Here is an 18,847-nt window from a genome sequence, read left to right on the forward strand (position 1 = left end):
GTCATTAATTATTATTAGTACCCCTCTCTTTCAAAAAGTTGACCCACCATCATCGTCATTATTAATGACAGTAACTTGATAAATACATAATTTGATAAAAATAGGTAAATATCATTAATTTATTTTTTTTTTATCTTTTGGAAAACTGAATAAGAGAAAAATAAAATGGTTAGCTTTGTAAATGAAAAATTATTTGGATTTTGCAAAAAAAAAATATTGAACGTAAAAAACCAATTATTCAAAAATAAGGTCATTAATCAAAGAGTATTTAAAATTATTCAGTAAATAATAATTTTAAGAAATTAAAATTATTAATTAATTATATATCCGAATTAAATTGGGTAATTTCAGCAAATAGTTTTAAGTAATTAAATTTTGCTATTAACATTTGTTAATAATAGTCAATATCATTAATAGATTAATAATATATTAATAATTATGAAATCAGTAATAATAAGTATATTATTATTATTAACTAATAATATATTCTTATTATGTGTGTAATGATTTTGAAATTAGTAATATTAAGTATTATTATTATTATTACTACTATTATTATTATTATTATTTTCATCTTATTTTTATTAAGTAAGTAATTTATTATAAATATTATTTTTAGTTAATTCATAAAATAATATTTGCTTTTATAATTATTTAAGTTTAACAATATTGAATAATAGAAAGTTTTATAATTTAACTTTCACTAAATGAAGTATTTATTGGAGAATAATAATAGAATTAATTATAATAATAGTATTAATTATAAGTATTTGTAATAATAATAATGTAAACAAGTAACACTAATTATATATTTATAAAATAGTTAATATGAATTAATATTAATATAAAATGATTACATCCCAATTAATAATTAACATTATTAAAATACTTATTAATTATCATTAATTAATTAACATTCTGAAGTAATAATTATCATCATTAGTATTAGTAATAGTTAATTATAATTATTGATAATAATAATAATTTTATATTATTAATTATAATTACTTATGATAATATAATTAATTATTTCATTTAAGTGTATGAATTATAACATAACTACTTAACATTAAATATTTATTTTCAAAATAATTAACATGAGTTAATATAATTATAAGATGCTTATTTCTGAATTATTAATTACCATTGTGAAAATATTTATTATAAGAAATAATTTTCAGTAATTAATTATTATCAGTGAGTAATTATTATTAATAATTAATAGCTGGAATTAATTAATTAGAAGTAGTTAATAGTAATTAATTAGTAAATAATAATAATTATTATTATTAATTAATAGTTGTAATTAATTAATTAGAAGTAGTTAATAGTAATTATTATTAGTAATCAAAAGTTGGAATTAATTAATTAGTTAAGTAGTTTACATTAATTAATAGCACAGTTTCCTTTTTTTTTAAGAAAGTATTGAAAGTGGGAGCTTCCCACTTCTCACAACTCTACATGGTGGTAGTTTCCACTCTCCATATTAGTGGGCTCCTTTCTTGAACTACCACTAAATAAAATTTGGCATATGTCTAGTGGGCTCTAATCTTGAACTGCCACTAATCAGAATTTGACACCATGTCTATTTTGTTTAAATCTTTGGAATGATAGGTGTCTGAATGTAAATGAGCCACTGTAGAGGGCTTTGGCCTGAAATCATTGCTTTAATATATATATATATATATATTATAGATGGGAAGCCGTTACAACTGTCAATCATGCCTAATGATTACAATCATGGGTCATGATGTAAGTGATGAATCAATTTTTGGTGGAGTGTCAATTTTGTGGCTAAGTACCTCATCATTCGGTCTACTTCCAAGTGGTTGAAGTGGAGCTGCCTGGTGGCGAGCTGCCTATGAAGTGTCGAGCTGCCTGGGAGGTGCCGAGCTGGATTGATGAGCTTCGTTGCTCTTTAGAGACCTACAAGGAACCAAATGTCAAAAGACCCAGGGTGGCTAACCCGACGAGGTCGCTCCGATTCTTAAGTCAGTACTCTCATAATAGACTGCGAGCAAAAAGTCACAAAGTATGAGAGCTAGAATATGCTTACTTGCTTGCCCCCTTGCCATTGGGGTTGGTGCCTTTATATAGGCATTGTTTGGTGTGGGCTTCACGCACCATATCCGAGATTTTTGCGAGGTCGTCTAAGTGGTTTGAGATTCCTTGAGGTAATCGCCATACACGTTGACCACCCTCCGGATCGTTCGGCACATGAGTCAACTTCCAAGGATCGTGGAAATGTTTGAATATGCATGCCAAATTTGTCGCCAAACACGTCTCGCAGGTCACCAGGTCGGCGCCTATGTCAGGCCGCCAGGTCGCGCCAGTGCCAGGCTGCTAGCTCGTGCCTATGCCAAGTCGCACATGTGCCCAACCACGCCTGTGCCATGTGACACAATATTATTAGAGGGCCAAATCCACCCTCATCAGTAAGGATTGTTATAACAGTTTGCAGCCTTTGATATTCATTCTTTAAGACGATTAGGATGATGGCCACATCAGGAGGTTTGCAACCCCAAGGCTCCTGTAAAGGCTCGTATCATTCCCCTTCGTTCGCTCTACCCTTGGTGTACCCTGGACATTCGTCCAAGCCTCGGTTAGATCCGCTCAGATCTACATATGCTACTTCCCCCCATCCAGATCTACCTTTGATTCCTCTCTCTCTCTCTCTCTCTCTCTCTCTCTCTCTCTCTCTCTCTTGTTCATCCATTATGCATCACCGTAGTCTAATACAGAAGGATAAAACTATTTTTAGTTCACTTTGAGTTCTCTATTTTTGTAGTTTTTGTGTCTCATCAATCTCTCGTTCTCTCTCTCACAAGGTCGATCCAAACCCTATAAAATTCCCAATTCTCTTGTATGTCTCGAAGCTTTTGTAGAGGTGTGTTCTTAATAGTTGCAGAGAACGTGAGAGAGAGAGAGAGAGAGAGAGGATTCAGGAAGTGGTGTTGGTGAGATTATTTATATTTTCTTTTGTTTATACATTTGTAATTTATATGTGGATTTGAATGGGCGAGGGTTTTATTCTTTGATTTTTTTTTCTTCTCTGAATTTTTTTCAAATGCCATTTTGTTACTTTGACTGTGAGCGAAGATAGAAAAGAACAGATGACTGACTTGCGTCGATTGCTTTGCAAAACACATGAAAGTAGGGCGAGTGTAGACCACAGATCTTCACAGCTACCAATGGCTAATGACGATTAAGATTTAATTAATGTTTTAAGGGTAAAATAGGTATTCTGGCTCTTTCATTAATATCTTAAAGGATAAATTTCTTAAATTATCCTTATGGTTTAGCCAATTGACTAAGTATACCCTTAATGTTTGAAAATTGATTGTTGTTATCCTTACTGTTTCTGACAATTGTCTAAATCTTCCCTAAATCGTTAAGCATGGATGGAAAAAGTTAAATATCCGTTTTACCCTTCTGCAAAGTAGGGGTAGCGACAGTCAATTTTCAAACAGTAAGGATACATTTAGTCAATTAACTAAATCATAAGGATAATTTAAAAATTTACCCTATTTTAAAACAATAAGAATAATGTTAAACAATAATCAAACAGTAAATATATATTTAGTAAATTAGCTAAATTATAAGGGTAATTTAAAAAAATGTACTAGGCCATGCTCCCAAAGTGCGATTATGGTGTTATGTGCATACAAAATCTACAAATTATAGATTTTTTTTCTTTTTTCTTTTTTGACTGAGATTTTTCCAACTTTTCTAGCTCCGCTATGGAGTCATGGCGTATATATGCTCATATTAGATCTGTCCCATAAATTGCCTTTTGTGCTTTAATCGTTGAATGTATCGTTGTGGCCTCCCATAACACAAGTTGTTGGCGTGGGATAATTTGTCTCATGTGTTTTTGTCAGCTTCCCACCTCTTTTCATCAAAGTTCCCTTCCTGGAGTCCACCGAGTGTCTTTCTTTAATCAAAGTGCCCTTTCGTGTAGGCCATTTGAGGTCCATTCACATTTCCCATGAATAGTATCAGCATCCATCATCCAATCTCCCTTTTATCATATGCAATTATTCAAAAAATATCTATCACCTAACCACCTAATTGGTGTATTTAAAGTTCTTTGTCTGACCCAGTTGGGATAAGGCTTAGATGATAATGAACCTAAAGGCTTAAAGTTTGTCTAATTACGTTTTGATCCATCCATCTACTGCTCTACTTGGTGGGTTGTACATGGGTGAAAACCTATTTGAGTCTTAGGTTGAATTTGAATGTAGTGTAAATGTACTTTTACACTAATGGAGTTATACATTGATCGATTTAAAAATTATGTTTGATGTAAATAGAAATTAGGATTATCGAAGTAAATATTTATATTATTTTTATTAAAATTAATGTTTATATCGATTATCGATGTTCGACTCTTAGTGTTTAATTATATTCCATTCAAACAGCTACAAACAATCGCAGCCATAGTTTAAATTGGTAAATCGAGTGATGGATACCCATTGGATTGCAAATTCCAATCTATATACATATAGGATGGGTCGAGGGCAATAAGGCAAATATACTTCCGAGCCGAGGGCTGACTGGGGAATCCGAAATTCATTGTGGCCGAGGGCCAGTAGGCCAGTCCTGTAAAGAGGGAGAAAGAGAGAGAGAGAGTGTGTATGTGTTAGAGGCCCCGGATGAGTACCCGAGGTGAAACTCCAATGATCAAATTAATACGGAAGTGATACAGAATGGCCCAGACATGAGGTTAGGATGCTCAGACTAGGCCAATAAAGAAGTAAGGGAGCTCTTATTAATCCACAATCTATATGTTTACCTTCAGAGGGTCTTCCCCGTTTATACTGAAGGCCGTCTGAAGGTAAGTGGGCACGGTCAGGATGCGGTCCAACCCAACTTATACAACAGTTGTCCTACTTCTATTAATGCTAATGGGTCCCAAATGACCATGATAGTTTATTACCTCATGAACCCATAGCCGTGTTTCATGATATATTATACAAATACCTGTCACTATCATGTTTCAGATCACAATGAATAGTTAGAGCTCATCATGGTGCTAGTGGTACCAACTGATGGATGCCTCAGTTGGTAGTTGGTACAGTCGCTGTGGGATCAAATTCCACTAGCAGTCTGCCAGCAGGGGTTGGGGCTCATGGGCCGGAGTTGGGCTTATTTTTTTTCCAAAATTTGAATGGGCCTGGCTTGAAGCCGTAAATTTGGGCTGAAGTCCATCCCATGAACAGGTATCATGGAGGTGGGTGGGCCAGCTTAACATTACTCTTTAGGTTCTGTTTGAAAGGAATACAAATACAAATATATATAATATAAATACATACAGAATAATACAAAATACAAAATTTTGCATTCTACATATTTTGTTTTTTTTTATTCCTTATGGACCCTTACTAAATATTAAATTGATTTAAGTTCAATTAAGGACTTTAGACATGACTCTTGACGGTGCAACGTTAGTCGAGCAAACATGAACCTATTGGTATTTTTTGGTGTTTAGTTGGCCATCAACTTTTTTTTGCTTTTATGCCTTTTCAAAAAATGTTTTTTTTTTTTTTTTAATGCAAAAAGCCTGTTCGAGCTGTGTACATTAATTTTGACTGGATTTTGGACCCAAAAAAAAGTCACTTTTTAAAAAGTTCTTTTTGACCAAACGGTTTTTTTACTGGATTTTGTGTAGATGTGTACATTCATTTTGTGTAGCAGGCAACCTAAAATATACCTGTTTTCCTGAACTTAGGCGTTGTTTGCCATCACTTAATAGTTAATTCTGAACAATGAAATCCATCATCAGCATTACCGTTGTAGAGGACTTCACAGAGCACTCGTTTCCATTCATCTCTTCAGCCTTGATGTCTCAATTTATTTTTTTCTTTCCAATGATTCAACCTTTTGTTTTTCAATAATTACCATCAAAAGATTCCTCCTCTTACGTATGCTATAAATTGAGGAGCCTATATAATGGAGTAACATTTAGACATTATTATTTGTTCAATTATTTAATAATTCTCTATTTCAATTAATTAAACAAACTAATAATAATTATCAATTGGTTAAATTATATAATATAATTAACTATTAGTTAATTATTTACTTATTTATTTATTATTAAATGTTCAATTCTTTAAAAATATTGAATTATTTAATTTTTTATCAATTCCACTATTTATTAAACAGTTTATATTCATTTAATTAATTGTTAAACAGAATTTTTATATCCAGAATTAAAATGGTCAATTATTATTTTTTAAAACTCAACATTTAGATTTCAAAATAACATCAAATACACCTTTAAAAGAAATTATTACAGTTTTATAGGTATTCAGATATCAGACTTCATTGCAAACAAACAAACAACCCCTTATTTAAAAAGAAAAAAAAAATTGAAAATGGGTTTAAACTACAATTCATCCTATTAAGGGTAACGTTAAAAACATCGGCTATGCACACAGTTATTAGAACGGATTACTGATCGTTATACTCTTGGTGGGTTTTGTGGCCCATTGTACATGTCTTGTAGGGAAGCAAATTGAGTGAGCTAGGCTGGGTTTAAGGTCATAGCCCCAACCCTAAGAGTTGGGCCTAAGGCCAGAGCCCAAGGCAAGCCCAAAGGCATTTCTGATTTTACACACCCTATTATCATCCAAACCCAGCCCAAACTAAAATTTTAGACACTTGAGTTGGGTTTGGGTTTGGGATTGGGCCGAGCCTCGTGTTTGTCAGTTGAGCTTAGGTTTAAAAAAATGTTCGAAACCTATTTAGCATTAATAGTTTAAACCATTAAATATATTTTGTATGTTTGTATACGTAAGGGCAAGCCCAGGCCCATCCCGAAAAGTGAAAACATGCCCGAGAAGGATCAGCCCAAGGAAGGAAAATAGACCCAGCCAACCCATATAAAATTTTGGGTTGGATTGTTCCAGTTAGGGTTGGATTGGGATTTGCTCCTGACAGAGTGAACCTCACAGCTCCATCCCACCGTGTACTGGGAACATCTCCCCATGAATAATAATGTAAAGTACGGAAGATGTTTCTAATGCGTGGTTGAGACGAATTGTGAGGTTGGTGTGAGGAGCAGATACGGACTCGCTGGAGTTATGCCCACAAAAGTTGCATCACTAACATTTAAACCTCTAATATCTTGTTTGTACCAGATCCATAGTCTTGACTCAGTGACACTTGACAAGCATGCTCAATTTTTAGGGTCTTTGGCTGGTTATAGTGGAGACTTGGCTGATATTGCTAGGATTGAGGATAACTTTCGCTATTGGGGCCATGTTTTGGGGGGCGATTACCAAGGCCCCATTTGGTGTGTCTTTCCATGTGGTTTTCGGCTATTTACAAGCCCTACAAACTGTGATTCGGTCTTTTCCGTTTGGTTTGCGATAGATCTAGTCGCCAAAAACCGACATGCCAAAAAGACACAAGAAGCCCAAAACAGGCAATTTTCGGAAAGCTCCAAAAGGAGATTTTGCATTTTTTTTTCTATTCGTCTTCGTGTGGAAAGACATGCGAAAAGACACGCCTTAACCAAATGGGCTTCAAGTTGATCAAATCTTAATGCAAAAGCTCAATGCGTTTTTTAACTGTTAGAGCTATTAGAAGATCTTCCCAAAAAGACTTGCCAAATGGCCCCTAATTTATCCACTCTCATGGCAATGTAGCATTCCCAAAACAACCCTCAAGAGCATAGGTTGTTGGCCCCAACAAAAGTTTTTCTCTAGGATTTGGTGGTTTTGAGTGTAAGAGATGGGCTGCCCCTAGTTGTGTAGAGTCCTATGAACTATAGAGCAACAACTGATTATTTTTTCCGGTCCACTTCATTAATTGGAAATAGGTTTGATGAGGGGTAATTTGGTTCTCCAATGACATCATGACATATGGCATTGCAAAACAATAGAGTGACATCTGGGCACCATGTAAGCAGGACCGACCCCTCCTCGACCTAGCAGGACGGACCCCTCTCTTCCCCAAACTCGACACTCGATATGATAAAAGCAAAGAATAGATCAAGGGGAGATGACTCACCTAGAATGAATAGACTGACCTCGTTGACTATACCAATGACCTCAACAACACCGAGCTCCACGACCTCACTATGCGCTAAAACTCCAAGGTTAGGGACGAGTAAAATGGGCCCCTGAGAGTCCTATTTATAGATAGTCGAACCGAACTATGGACGGTTGAGATCAGTTGGATCCAACGGTTCACAAGGACATGATGGTTCATATTCCGAGGCAAAATCAGTTTAGCATGTTTTTTACGTCCAGCAGCCTAATGATTTTGTGGCGTCCTCACATCTCTGGTATGCTACCTTGTGCCTAGGTTAGACTGATCGGACCAACCTGATCCCAAGTCATTAGTTGGATCACGATTGAGGAGGGAATTCAAACCAAATGACCTCGGGTTAAAACTAGTCCCTCACTGGACTGATCACGCCGAACTCGGGAGTGGATTGATGAGGGGGGTAATTTGCTCCTCCAATGATATCACGACATGTGGCATTGCAGAACAATAGAGTGGCATCTCGGCACCACATAAGCAAACCCTAGGAGCACTTCGAACACTTCACAACTGCCTCGATGACGTTGACACCTCTCCGGTAGGCTGAACTATGAATAGTTGGCAACACCTCAGGTCAACATAAGAGGTGACTTGCTTCCATCGATCTGACCTGACTCCGATTAACGACTTGCTTGACGTGTCGAGCAACCTCCCCCTTAAGTGGGCTATCACCTCCAAATTCCCCAGGATCACAACGCCACATCGAAAGAGCAGGTTATCACCATGCCTGCTTCGGGTGGGATTGGATAAGCATTACCCACTTATGTGGAGTCCACCTCCAGGCGCAAAACCACCTCCGAACCAAATGGTGTAGAAATCCCAAACATGTTTCATGAGACTCACAGTAGCTCATTTATATAAATGCCTCACCTCTAACCTCACAAGGTACATGCAATTTAACTCTCGCAATTCTTTAACTCTCTTGCTTTTTTACAAACTACTATCATCTCACTAACTTATGCATCGGAGCATCCTCTCCAAGTCAAACTACCCAGACACTCTGATAATCACTTTCTTACAGCTCAACCAGATAACTTGTTCAATTTGGCATCCTAATTGGCGAGAATTGTGAGATCACTCACCATGTAATTGCTGATGTGTGGTTATCGTTTTTGACCAAAAACGATACTAAAATTAAAATTTCTCCAAGCTTCTAAGTTCTCTAAACAATCCGTTTACTTTTGGAATTGGGAATTGGATATACAGTTTTTTCATCCAACTTCGCGCTTACAACATCTTAACATAAACAAAGCGATGAATAAAATAAATAAATATTCAATACTTATCTAATCGCTGGGGTTTAAAGTATTTGTCCCCATGTTTATATAATTATATTCCTTTGTTCGGTTGTTTCCCCTCCCATGGCTTATTGATTTCAGCATTTTGCTCACTGATTCCAACAGTTTTAGTCATTCATCTTCCATTAAAGAATTTTAAATTTTCTTTAGCACATTCTTCTTTTCTGGGCATTTCCCTATTAGACAAGAAAAGCCGATGATTCAATTAGAAGTAGAAGATACTGATATTTTGATGGCTTGTCTTAAAAATAATCTGAAATTTCATAAAACTGGTATATGCCCTTCATACTGTTAAAATAAAATCAGGGGAAACAAAAAGAACGGTTGTGAGTCTTGTGATTCCACTATGGAAATAAAGGCCATGATTGTGTTTGGTATCATTGTTGTTTCTACCTGAAACAATCTTAATTGATGAATATAAATTGGTGAGAGATATGTGTACATTGTCAAATTATATGTGGTTACTTCGGCTAGAATGATTAGATTTTATGCCATGTAGCAAGAAACACCAATTTGATGTTTCCACAAACATCCTCTTTTTAAGTTATGCCTATTTCAACCATAAATTGCTTCAAATAACAATTATAGCTGTATTTGGTTGCAATGCAAATAAATTTGCACTGATTCAAAATCATGGAAGTGTAAATGATTTGAGTGTAAATTCTGATTTATTTTTGTTTCAAATTTTTGCTTTTTTTTGTTTGATTGCAGTACAAATAAAATAAATTAAGACATGAACTGAATAAAGTAAAACCCAAAACAAAATTAAACAAGAATTTGCATTTTTTTCATTTACACTTCCATGTATTTGTGTTAATGCAAATAAAATTGCACTGCGACCAAACGCAGCCTATATGTCAATTTATGCTTGTGTTTGATACCATTGACACCTATTCTTGCAATGTTTTAAGTTGATCAATACAAAATTTTGAAAAATTGCCTTATCACATCATAAAAATATAATTAGGCATTGAATTGAGTATTGGCATTTATAATAGAAAAACCAAATTTGACCAACCTGAAACGTTACAAATAGAAGTGGCAATAATATTAAACACAACCTCTATTGATCAACCCAAACATTTGAGGTAGAAAAAATAATGTTACGAAACACAAACCTAAGAAAGGACCGGTTGCCATTTTAAAAAGGGGATGAAGTGGTCAACAATGTGATTTCATGAGTTGTTGCCAACTCGTTGGTCATACAACGTGTAAAAGAAATTAGATTAATATACACAAAATATCAAAATCACTGACCTCTATCTCAAAATAGATATTGATACCGATCAGCTCATGGATTAGTGTTAGCCAGCACATGGTTGGGATTAGGTATAGCTAAGGATTCTTTTTTTTTTTTTTCAGTGGCATATTTAAGTAGTTAATGGTTTTCCAAGGATTCTATTCTATTTTATTTAATTTCTGCTCACGTAGTCCTTTTTTTTTTTTTTTTTTCGGATGAAAACCACAGGGGCTACACAAGATGGGGGTAGCCCGACCCCACAAATCATCAAAACAGATAAAAGAAAGAGAAAAAGGCAAGAAAGATTGAGAAAAATTCAAGTACTCTGAATCCGATGAGTGCCTCGTGCGCTAACCAGTCCGCTGCTTTGATTTTCTTCACGAAAGGTGTGACCGAAGCAACTTTTCCCTGCAGGTGATTCCTCATCTGAAAACAATTGTAAATGATGCTTTGAAGTCTCCATGGGGAGTCACTAAGGGTATCTACGGTTTGGTTAATCAAATCATGGGCATATTTTACAAATCGAACCAGTATCATCGATTTTTATATCAGTTCGAATCAAAACCGAACCGAAACAAGCAGTTAACCGATTAATTGATCTTTGGTTTTCAGTTTTTTTATTTTTTTTATTTTTATTAAAAAAATATTTCCTATCTAAAGTAATAAAAATAACAAAGGATTCAGATTCAGAGAAAAAAATAACTGTAAAGGAGAAGAAAATCAAAATCTAGAGTAGAGATTCAGATTGGAGAAGGAGAAGAATGGGGGAAAAAGAGAACTGGATGATGGCAACAACGACGACGATAATGGTGACAGGAGAGGAGAAATGGTTCAGTTTCTGTCTATTGATCTGTTCTTGTTTTCTTTCAGAAACAAGAAGAAAGATAAGTAGATAACCGGATCAAACGGCGACGAAAGAGAAAAAGAACCGGCAGACGGACGATGGCAACAGCGATGGCAATAGCTATAGTTTCTGGCTTCTGCTATTCAAACAAGAAGAAGAGGCCAAAGGGTTTTAGTTTTGGCCCAGGTTCGAATGTTTGATAGAAACATTCGTTTTTCGTTTTTTTTGGGCTTTGGGCCGAGAGAGAGGGACGCTGGGGGTTGGGCTAGGCTGGGCCGCTGGGGCGGAAAGATATTAAAATGAAATAAATAAATAAATAAATAAATATATATATATATGTATATCGGTCAGTTCATTTAACTACCGTTTTTTTATAGGTTAGTCGAAAACTGAACCGGTTGGTTCGTTTAACCAGATTTTTCAGATCGGTTTATGGCAAGACTTGAATCCATGTGTATTAGTAAGCAACAGTTTTCACCATTGTAACACATTACTTATAATCATGGAGTTTTAGATTTATTGTTGTTCTCTATTTGGTAAGCTACTTACCCAGTTATGTGTTTCCTAGGAAAGACTTATCCTTACCCATGTTCTTTTATTTCTTATATAAATAAGGTAATGACCATTTTAGCCATAAAGATTTATTATGAAAAGGGGTACTTTTGTCTCATTCAAGTATCGGTAACTTTCACCGTAGGTGGAAAAGTTATTTATTCACCTAAGAGATGGGAACCATTTATTCGGCTAAGTGGTACTTGGGAAAATAAACTTTTCCTAGTCCCCACATAAATCTGATTAAAAAATATGGATTTCTTGGTTAATGGGAATTTGACCAACTTTCCCCCTCTCAAAATCTGAAAAAATAATGCTCCCTAAAATGTATTTGATTTTTTCTTGGTATATCCATGTGTGTCTTAATTTTCATTCTATATTTATGTACACTCAAAGTGTATCCCAAGCCCCAAAACATCCCTCAAATTGTCTTTTTCCAATTCTCTTTATGTTTATGAAACTTTGAACTTTGATTCTCATATCTTTTTCAAAGCCATCAACATTGAATCAAAGTTAAGCCCTCCCATATCTTTTTCAAAGCAATGTTTGGTATGCCAAATTTAGGTTGTATTTAGTACCATTATGGTTTCTATATTCCTAACACGTTTGGGGTTTATCAATATAACTTTATGAGAAATTATAAGATGGCCACTTCCATTAAAAAACCTACATGCGCTTGATGGTTGTGCTCAGTTTAGAAAGACTACAAAATAATACAAAATATAAGGGTCCATTTGGTTTACAACCAGAATCGGAATCAAAATGGTATATTCCCATAATCTATTTGGTTCATACAGGAATGTGAATGAAAATTGGAATCAAATGGAATGTGATTTTATTCCCAAGGGTGGGACAGGGAATGGCCATTCCCTCAAATGGGGGAATGCCATTCCAGCAGGAATGCGAATTAGGATTCTGATTCCGCTCAACCAAACATTTGGAATCGAAATAGTCCATTCCGATTCCGATTCCAGACCCCTATTCTCGTGAACCAAACAGAGCCTAAGTTTTTTGCACTCTACAAATTTGTATTTTTTCTCCTTCCAAACTTAGTCTTAGCATTTATAGTGGAAACATCAAATTTGACATTTCATAAAGAAGGAACAATGGCACCAATGGGTATTGATCAATTCAAAGTATTTGTGATAGAAAAATATATCGTTTCACAAATTTGTATCAATCAACCCTGGGGCTCAATTTGGAAAAAGTACAAATACAAATATATAAAGTGCAAAACCCTACATTTAGTATGTATTTGCACTGTATATATTTGTATTTGTACTCCTTCCAAACTGAGCCTAATGCTCAAATTGGAAGGAATACAGATACAAATATGTAAAGTACAAATATATAAAAAATAATATAAAATATAAGGTTTTGTACTGTATATATTTATATTTATATTCCTTCCAAACTCAACCTAAATGTGCAAGTGATAATGGCATCAAGGCAACCTTAATCATCAAACTACTTACATTGCTCTTCATACAAGTTATTTCAATCAAACCTTTCTAAACAAGAACACCATTATTTGTATTTTTTTAAGGTATGATCCTTCGATATTATTATTTTTTTATATTGCCTGAAAGCAAATTCATTCAACTAACTTGGTAAATCGTAAATGAATCTCTTGCCAACTAGCAACTAGAGACCAAAGAACCTTATTTTATTGGAAACGGATTCAATCAAATAAAAAATGAGATGATAAAATATTATTTAATAACTAATATTTATAAATGAGGTCACTTTATCAAATTCAAAACATTCATCTCAAAAGCAAATTTAATATTTAAAGGACATTTTAATAAAATTTTTATATATTCATGCCTCAATTTCGTCTCCTATGCCATTAAATCCCGAAAAAAAATATAAATTAATAAACCTGAGGGGAGGTCTTAAGTTTTTACCAAAACCGTTGGAAAGCTTGATGGGGCCCAGCTCATTCCATCACAGACATTTATTTGGAAGGATGGTAAACGCATGGAAAACGTGAACATTGCACAAAACAGTGGTAGGTAAGGTTGTATTTTAGTAGAAAAAAAAACACATTGATATTTCTTTTCCTATTAATTTAGAATTCTTTAATTTACATTTTGAATTAGAATCAAAATCGGAAATATCTATTTCCATAAGCTGTTTGATTCAATGGGAACAAACAATGCAACTGCCAACCCGCAGACTCTACATCACCTGTCTACGAGAATTCTGCCCAATCTATCCACACTACATTATTTCCGTGAATTGGAGGATGAGATATTTTCCATATATGACTGTAATGTTATAATGTTATGCGGATCACGTAGGCAGAGTTTGTGTCGACAGGAAATCCGGACTCATTAAGCCTGCCACACCCAAACAATTTATCTAATATTAAAAAATGCCCCAAATGTTTTAAATAATTACGATGTTCTCCCATGTGAGTATGAGGTGCCCTTTTTGAAGGGACCACCAAAAGGTCCAAAACTGTAAAACGTCGGCGTTGGAAATGGTATTATCGTAATGTTGACCAGGCGGCGAACGAAAAGGCGCAAGGTATCTGCCACGAATACAAATGCCAAAACTTGGTGAATTGACCAATTCACTATTATTTATTTAGGGGTGTTAACAGGTCGGGTGGGGTTGGTTTGAGTCGTTTTTTTTTTTTTTTTTTCAATTGACCGATCTAATCGGTTTACTTATTGTTTAAATTGAAATTGACTGGTTTTGAATCAAAACTGATCCAAACATGAAGGGTCAGTTTGGGTCAATTTATCGGTTTAATCAGTTTTTATATATATTTTAAACTAAAATATTTATATCTAAATATCTATTTATATTTAAGTTTATTTCTTTTTTGTTTTTATGCAAAACCAAAATATATTTAAATCAATTAATTTTTTATGTAAAATTGATTTTTTGTCAGTATATAAATTTATACAAAATTGGATTAAATATTGTACCATTTTATTATATTTGTACTGATTTTGCATTTTTAGTTTTTATCATAAATAACCATTTTTTTTCAAAGTTCAAACAAAACACAAATAAAATACATCAACATTTAATATAGGGTAGGGACTAATTACTAATTACTTAAAAATATTGGATCAGTTTGATTCGATTTAGTATTGATTTTCATACATAAAAATCAAAACTGAATCGAATTGTCGGTTCATTTTCTTATACAAACTGAAACCGATCAGTGATTTTGAAAAATCTACCAACTTGGGTTGGATCAGGCCGGTTTAGCCGATTTGACATTTAATGTAAACACCCCTACCAATCACGATTTTGTGTTATTGAACACATCTGTCTTATGTATCTGAACCCATATTGTTATTGCCCTTCGCAAAACAATTAAATCAAGGGGTTTTTACCGTTAAGTCCACCCCTAAAAATCCATGGGCTGTAATTTTAGATTTTTGAGTGGGAGTGCAGTTCACTTATCCCTTAAACCAAAAGATTTGTTGCCATGGCCCACCTTGGTTTTGGTAGGGTTACTATAGTAAATCTAAGGTCATGATTTTCTGTTTTACCCATGTGCTACAACAGCGTGGTAGCAAAAGTGAACAAATTAGATATTTAAATCTTTAGATACACTAATCTTGTTTTTTGGTGAATAACTAATATTATGAATTGGGATTTATTCCTCAAAAGGCTAGTCACATCCTATCATGTACTGGGCACATATTTATGAACAATAATATATAAGTATGGAAAATATTCCTAATGTATGATTGGATATGGTACGAGTTCAATATAAATAATGATTTGTGAAGAGTAATGGGAGTTCCAATATTATAAGTGACTCCATGTGGATGAGAAATAGGTGACTTATATCTCCCCACGTACCAATCATGAGGGCAAAAATCCTTTAGGCTGTGTTTGGTTTCAATGCAAATAAATTTATACTGATATGAAATTGTGGCAGTGCAAATGATTTGAGTGTAAATTCTGATCTATTTTTGTTTCAAACTTTATCTTATTTTGATTTTTTGTTTCAAACTTTATCTTATTTTGATTGATTGAATTATAAATGAAGTAAATTAAGATATGAAGCAGAATAAAGCAAAACCCTGAACAAAATTAAATGAGAATTTATATTTTTTTCATTTGCATTTCCATACATTTGTACTAGTGTAAATAAAATTGCACCACAACCAAACACAGCTATGATGAATGATGATGACAAATCCCATTCATCCTCACATAGCACTCATCATGTTGGTGTGAGGTTGGTGTGAAGAGTAAAGGGGAAGAAGTTTTCGATGTGTCCTTGGGATGTATTGTGAGGCTAGTGTGAAGGTCGAGCTTGAGCTATTCTAGCTTGGGATGTGTGTACAGGTGCAAGCAAAGGCTATATTGAGTTATTCCTGCTTGGTTTACTAAATTCTCTAATTTAATTCAACTAATTGAGTACGAATTTGAGCCGTATAGTGTGTCGAATTGAGTTCAAGCTTTGTAATGCCCAATTCGAGTGCCTCATGAGCCTAATCAAGTTTATAATAAAATATTATTTTTTAGTATATTTATATCTATAATATATATAAATAAATATTAATTTTTGACATTAACTTGTTTATAATAAATAAATACATTTATAATTGATTTCATAATGCATTTTATACTATTCATATTATTTTTTTATTTATAATTTTTTAATATATTTTTAATATGTTTAATATTAATTTAGTTGTAGTTTTTATGCTAATTTATTTATAATAGATTCAAGTCAATCCATGCTTGAACCAGAAACTCAAAACTCAATCGAGCTCAAATCAACTCTAGCTCTGAATTTTTGAATTGAGCTCAAACTCGAGCAACTTGATACTGGGTTGGGCTCAATTTGATTACATAGTTGTTTGGCATCAGTGCCGGAAACATCACACCATTTTCTGTTTATTTTTTTGTTTGGAACCAGTACTACCACATATGTTGTTTTCTGATAAAACATTGGTTTTGTTTAGTACTAGTGCTGGCAGCATCGTTTTCAACATAGTCTATATTATCCAATGTTTTCTCAAAAAATATTGAATTTGTCATTTTTTCATACCACACTTTCTCAATTTCCAAGGCATGGCTTGGAGCAACATTTTTTTTTAGAAAACGGTACCAAACAATAGGGTATTGTTTGAAGCACGACTTCCTCTGATATAACACCTACGTGATATGTTTTCTCAAAAAACGACATCAATGCCAAACACCCACTACACCCTTATTCTGTAAAGAACAAACTTGGATTCTCATCAAATCTGGATGTGCTGTGATATTGACATGAGGAACACTATGTAAACATGTGAGCAATAGACCCGGATAAGATGATGAAACTCACATTCCTCACGTAGCACTCTTCACACCAACTTCCTTGGGAGTTCACATTTCCGCCCCACCAGGAGCCCCCCCACAGCACTTCCTATCATCGGGAGATGTTCCCAATACACGGCGGGGATGTTCTGTGGGGCGGCTCCTTGTGGGGCGGAGATGTGATCTCCTTCCTTGGGAGATAGCATTACAATGTTCTACAAGTGGCTGTGAGGATGGCGTGAGCGTGGTCTAGTGAGGATTGAATCTCAGTTCTAATTTCTCGTTACTTTCAACTTTGAGCTCTATTAAAATCTCGAGACAAATGACTGTTATTAGTTATATACAAAGCAAAGGAGTATTTAGATTACATTTGCCGGTGTGATTAGAATCAGAGAAGATTTCTTACCAAAAAAATGAATCTGAGTCAAGATCAATTCAGGAACCAAATCTACAAGGACAAAGGGTCGTGATTTAGTGGATTACAAGAGATAGATATAAGATTACATAGAAAATCTATGATCCTGGAAAGACATGCTATTGGAAGGAATAACTTTGACTGATTAAAGTACTCCCATGAATTGTGATGAACATCACCTGATTGGTATCATAGCTTTATCCAAGATTAATGCCCCGTTTGTTTTTTGGTAAGTTACTTATCCGGGTAAATGCAGTTACCTGGGTAAGTTTTTTTTAGGAAACACTTACCCAGGTAAATACATTTACCCATGTTCTTTTATTTCTCATGTAAATAAGGCAATGATCATTTTAGTCATAAAAATCCATTATTAGAAGGGGTATTTTTGTCCCATTCAAGTGTTGGCAACTTCTCCCTAAGTGGGAAAGTTATTTACCCACCCGAAGTCAGGGCTGCAAGTTGGGCCAAGTTAGATCGGGTTGAGGCCAACCCTAGCCCAACCCTATGTTCTAAACCTCCAAACCTAACCCTAACCCAACCCTAACCCTAACCCTAACTAAAATCCTTCAACCCTAACCCAGCCCGAAGTCAATTTCAGGTTGGGTTGGGCTCGGGTTGGGCCCAAACCAACTTTCTTCCCATCCCTTAAAACTTCATAGAATTTCTCAATTTTAGATCTTAACTCAACTTTGAGTACATATATTAATCCTATGTTTCATTAGTACTTGTTTGTTGATGTTTTGCTTTTTTCTTTTTTTCTTTTTGTTAGTTTGGTACAAAATTCAGAAAAACAAGTGTTATGACTTACGATAGATCTTTCTTGGGCAACAAACAACATAGAGGAGATGAAGAATAAAATTTTCAAAAAACATAAATTAATGTTATTAAGGTTTTAGTCTTTCTGATTAGGATTAAGTGAAGTGATTATCTTAAAAGAAATACATGATACTATGTGGCGGGGTCATACAAATATCATGCATCTAAACAAATCAATGTATGTTACATATAACATATATTTATATATGACATGTACTATAGAGTCGGGTTCGGGTCAGGTCGGGTTGCCTAAGGGGTCAACCCTAACCCAATCCGAAGTAAAGTCGTATTCATGAATTTCATCCCTAACCCTAACCCTAGCCCAAACATCAACCCGGCCCAAC

Source organism: Nelumbo lutea, chromosome 4, assembly GCF_056320005.1.
Source record: "Nelumbo lutea isolate HS-2025 chromosome 4, American lotus-T2T, whole genome shotgun sequence".
In the NCBI taxonomy this organism is placed as follows: Eukaryota; Viridiplantae; Streptophyta; class Magnoliopsida; order Proteales; family Nelumbonaceae; genus Nelumbo; species Nelumbo lutea.